At 31.5% G+C, this 6,920-nt stretch overlaps 1 long non-coding RNA gene across 1 annotated transcript in view; it reads left to right on the top strand.

Moving 5' to 3' along the window:
• The window catches only part of LOC111087146, a 12,371-nt gene extending 5,710 nt beyond the window's left edge, over window positions 1-6,661 (top strand). Inside the window, exons 2-3 of the long non-coding RNA XR_002611863.1 lie at window positions 4,615-4,680; window positions 5,142-6,661. This is a non-coding gene — a long non-coding RNA (uncharacterized LOC111087146). The remainder of the gene's footprint in view (window positions 1-4,614; window positions 4,681-5,141) is intronic.
• Window positions 6,662-6,920: the final 259 nt, after the last annotated feature.

The raw sequence follows: 6,920 nt of genomic DNA on the forward strand, positions 1-6,920 counted from the left end.
TGTTTCTAAATATACATTTAATGTAAACAAACGTTGATATTAAAATAAATATATAATAACAAATTCGTTACAATGTTGTGTTTATTGCATGGACATATAAAACTGAACAAATAAATAGAAAAATAAAAACGGAAAGTAGGGATCATTGGTTATTCGTAGAATTGTTATAAGAAGTATTCAAAATAAAATATATGCTGCAATAAAAAAGTACAGAAACAAGTAAAGTGATACCAGTTGGATAGATTATAAAGCGATTTTAATTTTAATTTAGCTATACGTAGGGATTGAAAATTGTTTTAAAATCTATCTAAGTAGTATCTGTTTACTTGTTTGTGTACTTTTTATTGCAGCATTTATATTGTTTTGGATACGTCTTATAGCAATTCTATATAACCAACGATCTTTACTTTCCGTTAAAATTTTAATTTTTTCCTCATATTTATTCTGTTGAGAAGGCCACTTTAGTAAGCTACAAAGCTAAAATAACCAACGATCCTTACTTTTCGTTAAAATCTTAATTTTTCCCCATATTTATTCTGTTGAGAAGGCCACTTTAGTAAGCTACAAAGCCAGAATAATCAACGATCCTTACTTTCCGTTAAAATCTTAATTTTTTTCCTCATATTTATTCTGTTGAGAAGGCCACTTTAGTAAGCTACAAAGCCAGAATAATCAACGATCCTTACTTTCCGTCAAAATCTTAATTTTTTCCTCATATTTATTCTGTTGAGAAGGCCACTTTAGTAAGCTACAAAGCCAGAATAACCAACGATCGTTAGTTTCCGTTAAAATCTTAATTTTTCCCCATATTTATTCTGTTGAGAAGGCCACTTTAGTAAGCTACAAAGCCAAAAATATGAACATCTTATTATTGTTTTTGTTGTTTTTTGGCATAATAATTTAATGTACAAGGTAATTGCTTACCAAGTTTTAGCCAATGTATTAAGATTACAAAACCTAGTTTTGCATTTTAATGTATATAATGCGGTTAATATTGAATGTTATGCATTTTTCAGTTGTATAACCCAGGTGTATTTGGTTTATCATCCAATGATACTGTATTCTGTTGATATCCAAGAGTTCTGTATCACATTTCTAGGAAGACGGTCTTGTAAGATTTTAAAATGGATCTTAAATAAGAAAAAATCAGTGACACGTGAATCTGTTGGTGTTTCATCACTATAAAGTTACAAGAGTTTTCTTACTTTGTAGTTTTTCTTTCTCTTTTTTTATCAGCGTGATTTCAAACGGTCTGATAAAACGTACCTTATATTTTCTAAAGCATAGAACAGCAATGTAATCTGATATTTCAACATAAAAATCAATATATGCCCATAGGTCATAAGACAAAATTGCTATAGAGCCAGCTTTCTCCTATCTATAGATTAATATTGTTCCACTTTCAACAATTCATTTTTACTATATTAATGACTAACTTTAACTAACATATAATTTCTTAGATTGAAAATTAATAACGATAAGTTTATTAGTCTAAACGATCTTGTAGTTCCTAGTCTTAGTCTACTATTCATTCTTTTTTTACTGCAACGGTTGAAACTCTTACACTGACATTACATACAAACTTTAAGAACTTATTACTGTTTATCTCAGGTATCCTTTACCTTATTTAGTGCTGACAGTTTGCATCTTTCTCAGTACTTCAAAAGAAGTTAATTTTGGTAGACTAATTTTCTTCACAATTGTTTTGCGACCCACAAGTACCTGACAATTTTTAACGTTTGCTGCAAATACATTTACGCGTTATTCTTCAAATCACTCAAAGTTATGTTTTGTTATCTTACAGCGGATGTAAATGCATAATATGTGTGAACTTCAAACGTGGACTGCAAGTGCTTTCTTTGTGGTAAACGAAACGTCGATAATTAGTTTCTGAGCCTTAAAATAATTAAACAGAAATCTTCCCATGTTTATGCACTCCTGTAATTTTCAGAAATTAATGATGTCGGTTTTTTCAGCATGTTTAGTGTTTGTTTGTTTCATGCTATTAAAAATTTAAAATATATGGGTCCGAAGACCCTAAATTTATAAAACTAGAGGGCATCAGGGTCATAATGATACCACACTTTAAAACGAGATCCAAGTTTTAAGTTGGTATCCCACAATTTTTAGATCACCTACGACAACGGTTTTTCCCATTAGAGATATTCAAGAGAGACGAACCCCATGTCATACTACTTGTGCAAGCTTCTCATCTACCCCTCAAAATGATTATGGCCTCACTCTAGAAGGCCATGGAACAGAGCCAAGCAAGTACAACCCAAACAGAGCAACGTAACTTTTATCTAAGATAGAGGATTACAGCAAATTTAAAATCCCACTACGTTCTGTTTACAAAGATTTCACTAACTATATGCTGAACACCAGTACATTATTAATGGCTAGCCCAAATGAAGTAGAAATCGAAGTCTATTTTTCACAAGTTCAGTTTGATAAACCCAAATACTTTTATAAACTCTACATTTCATACTGTTATAAACTTAGAAATAAATAAAAACTTGTTCATTTATTCCTTTTCTTTCATGATTAATGTTTGAGCCATAAACAATGGATACACAAAAATATAATAGAAAATGTATATACACTGCTCAATACAAGAATTTCTAAAACCATACTCATTACGAAGTAAAACCACTATCATAGAATAATGTCAACCAGCTTCTCAGTTGAATGTATGTAAATCAGGCATTTGATGATTAATTATGTGATCTGAAAGGCCAGTGACTGATCGATCAATTAGTCCATGTCATATACATAGTAGCCTCATACCACAGAACTTTAAGAGCTACAAACTGTTCTTGAACTATTGCTAAACCTCGAAAAACACATTTGAAAATTTCATCCGTGTGAAGAAACATTAGACAAATGAAAGCTGGTCAATCACAGCAGGCTGTTACAAGTGACTATAAGTGTCTCAAAATATCTTTAAAGGCATGTGTAACTGCTTCAAAACCAATGGTACATTCGTTTAGATACCTTGACAACGCAATCATCCACAACACAAGCAGACGACCGTTATCTGTTGTAGGGTATCTGTTCCGAGAGTGAATCAGATCTTTACAGCCACAAGTGAATGATGTGGAGTACACAGACAGTTAGAAATAATAAGAAATAAACCTAAGACCCTTTTTTCGTGTGTATGCTGCTACAATTGGCCCTGACTTCACATTAATGGATGACGATACCCACTTACACAAGCTAAAATGACCTACATTTGCATTAAAGAAAAAGTATTGGCCAAACTGAATGATTTGTACGTTTACTAGTTTTATCGAGTATATATGGGTGTCTCTTGAGAGAAGCGTTATATCCGGTCAAATGTTTCCAGACACTAAAGATGGCCTGTAAATAGTTATTTCAGAAGGATGGTTGAGAATACCTTAGGACCTTATTAATACTATAATTTTAAGCGTGCAACGTTGGTGCCAGGCTACCCTTGCTGTTCGTAGTGCTCATACTCCACATTGAAATAAAATGTCATGAACTGTAAAGATGCAAAACCACTTTGTTCAGATATTCACGAGCGTAGATCATTAAATACCTTATTTGTATAAAAAACAATTAGGAAGATCGGCTTTATTTTATAACAGTAGTTTTGCCTTTCCATAGTTCAAATGTTATAAACTCCAGTTTTCCTTTAACTGTTTTGTGCAGTGCAGTTAATAAGGTCCAGACCATACCATGACCCAAGCACCGATAGCGTAAATTGTGCTGTCCGAGGACCTAAGATAAGAAACAAAGTTTGATAGATAAGTTATGTATTGAGCTAGGCTTTAAACAGGAGATAATAATCTGAATAAACACATTAGATTCATTAGAAACATCCATGTTTATCTCTTGAGGGTGCATCAGAAATGGTAGAAGATAGTAATGACTAAAGAAGAACCGAGTTTAAAAGTGGTGTAATCTGGAATTTTGTGTAAATGAAGTAATACGTTTGGCACTATTTCAGATAGACAAAATATGGCATGAACAAGCCATCATCAGTTAGCCAAGAATATTTTGATGGAAACTTTATCGTTCAAAATTATCGGCTGACTCGTTTAAACAATATTGATTACAGAATTAAAACAGCTGTACGTTTCACAAATACTTCATTTATTAACGACCATGGTTTCGCTAGTAAAGACATCATCAGGTACTTGAAGTATTTGTGAAATATACAATTGTCTTGGTTTCTTTCCTCCAATTCTGTAATTATGGAGTTTCACCAAGTACCGACGATTTCAAGTATCAATAATATTAGGACAGTGCCCTCTCTACTTGAGTATTTTGTGTCTGTTCCTTGTTCGCTTTTTACTAATGTTTTTCTTTCTATTTACTATGAACTATTATATTTTAAGATTTATAATGGTTGAGATTTGTTTTTTTTTTACTACAATACCTAAATTTCATACTTACGCCCTTTCACAGTCTTTGAAATTACACATGAAAGGCGTGTTTGAAATATTTATCAGTTATTATTGAACAGTCATTGACCATGGACTATTGATAGAATTAGAAATTATGAAATAAAGTTTAGTTTTAGCGGCTTGCCTAGATTTCCAGTTTGTTCTGACTACAATTAATATATTGCTGAGATCGTTTTTATTACAGGGAATTTTGCGGGGTGGTGATTCTGGTAGTTTGGCTGAGAGTATGCGGAGAGGTTACAGTTGAAAGGTAAAGTTGACTACATTTTTGTTGTACAATAATTCTATGTTCTCTAATTTTAAACTGACATTTTATTGGAATTTATTTCACAGTCACTTCTCTTTATTTTTTTCACCACTGTTTCTTTCGCTTATTAACAAATTGAATCAATCTCATCTTAATTACTACGTGTATTTTCAGATTATAATTTCTGTTGCACCACTGTTTTACATTATATTCTGCCTTTACTGCGTTCACGTTATTACTTGTAAACCTGGATATAATAATTAGTGTTTAAAATTTTGGATAAAGACCATTAGGTTCTATAAATAATATAAGTTAAATAACGTTAAAAAGATCAGCTTTTAGTATGTTAAATCCTTTTGTTTTATTTCGTATGTTTTCATGTACGATATTGTAGAAATATCAAATAAGATGTACACATTTCTGATGTTCATGTGTAATAAAAACAAAACATTTTTTTTATCCAGTTCAGAGAAACACTACATCCATAACTCCATATTACTAGTTTTCACGATCATCTTCAGCATCTTCCCGTTGTTGTTGTGGGCTCTTTGTTACGTAGATGAGCTTCAAATGTTTATCGGTCACTGTAGAGAATGTTCAATGACTAGCTTTACCTTAGGTTTTTACCTAAATTTAAAAACGTTATCCAGTGAAACTGTACTCAGCAGATATTATAATACCATTGAATCAACATTTTGTTCTTTTGCCATCCCAAGGTATCGACTTTTGGACTTATTTTAGTTTTGGCTCAGACTGCATTTTACTATAGGTTATATCTGAAGAATATTAATAATTTAACCGTTTTAGAATATATCTAAACATCTTCAAGTAATACTTAAATGGATTGTATCTGCCTCTTCATACATACATACATATTTCACTAAAGTTTCATTTGTGTTTGAGAAAATGTTCAAGCTTCGTGCAAAACAATAAGTCATGATAGATGTAGCCTAAGAACTTTGGGCTAAACAACCATTTCTTCATTGAACTATATTACAATTGTATTCCTGAAGTCATCAGTATGCTAAAAAAAGTAAAGTTAATTTGAAATAATCCGTGTAGCTTATCAACTAACTTTTTGAATAATTCTTATAGTATAATCAGGTCAATAATACCTTGCACTGTATCTTGATTGAAGAGGTTGAATGGCTTAACTTTAAATATACGAAATATTCGTACACAAACCGTTTCCTGGACTATTTGGGTTTCAGAGGTCGTGAGAAAGTAATGAAGAAGACTGCGTTAAATAAAACCCTTAATGTAAATGCTAAAGAAATCCACTTGATTGCTGAAAAATGTTTAGAGCAACAGTACCATCCGTGTTGGTGAACTGGACTGAATGTTAACATCCCAGAGATTTCTTCTGTACACACCAGAGATATCTATTTGAGATCTGGATTTCCTTTTGATGAAGAGTAAACGTTGCAACAATTCCTTACATATATCGATTGAAGTGTTGGAAGCGTTTTAGAGTAAACTTACCACACATCGTTTGGAACTCATCATCTATTTCAGAATAACTTGTTGAAATGTTGAGCGATTCATTGAATAGCCTTAAAAAGCATTGTTTGTTGAAATGGCGAAAGCTTTAAAGGGGCTTTGATCTTAAATATTAGAGATATATCTGCTGAAATGCGCAAAGGTTCATTTTTACAAGTCTTAAAAATCACTCTGTAAGACTCAGTTATTCAAAATGCATCCGCTGAATTGTTGAAAGGTTTATGGTGCATTTTCTAAATACTGTTTAGTTTTACGAAGTACTAATAGAAGATCATGTTTTTGTGTAACATATTAGTTCCACTTTTACTATTAGGTGTGAGTTTTTGTCCAAAAAAAGCGTAAAAAATACAAATTCTCCGTTAAAAAGGATGAACAATGAACTTCCTTTATGTATTGATGTCTACTGATTCCATGTTATTGATATTTCTATCAGTGTATTCTGTCTTTCATTGTGCCTTGTTAGTATGAAACAAAAATAAGAACACAACGTTCTTTATTCGGTGAATAAATATATTTATACATTATTCTTGGTTATTATTTAGTATTTTCTACTTAATATTCGGTTTAAAGTTTTGTGACGATATTAAATTTTTATTAAATAAAAACAAGCTTTGGCTGTTTATTTCTTAAAATACTATACTAGTTTGACAAACTTGACTCCATCCAGTTGTAATTGCCTGTTTTGACACCATTATTGCTAGTGTTTTTGTTTAAAATATATATATATCATAGGTTGTCAGAAC

This window comes from Limulus polyphemus, unplaced genomic scaffold, assembly GCF_000517525.1.
Source record: "Limulus polyphemus unplaced genomic scaffold, Limulus_polyphemus-2.1.2 Scaffold1794, whole genome shotgun sequence".
NCBI lineage: Eukaryota > Metazoa > Arthropoda > Merostomata > Xiphosura > Limulidae > Limulus > Limulus polyphemus.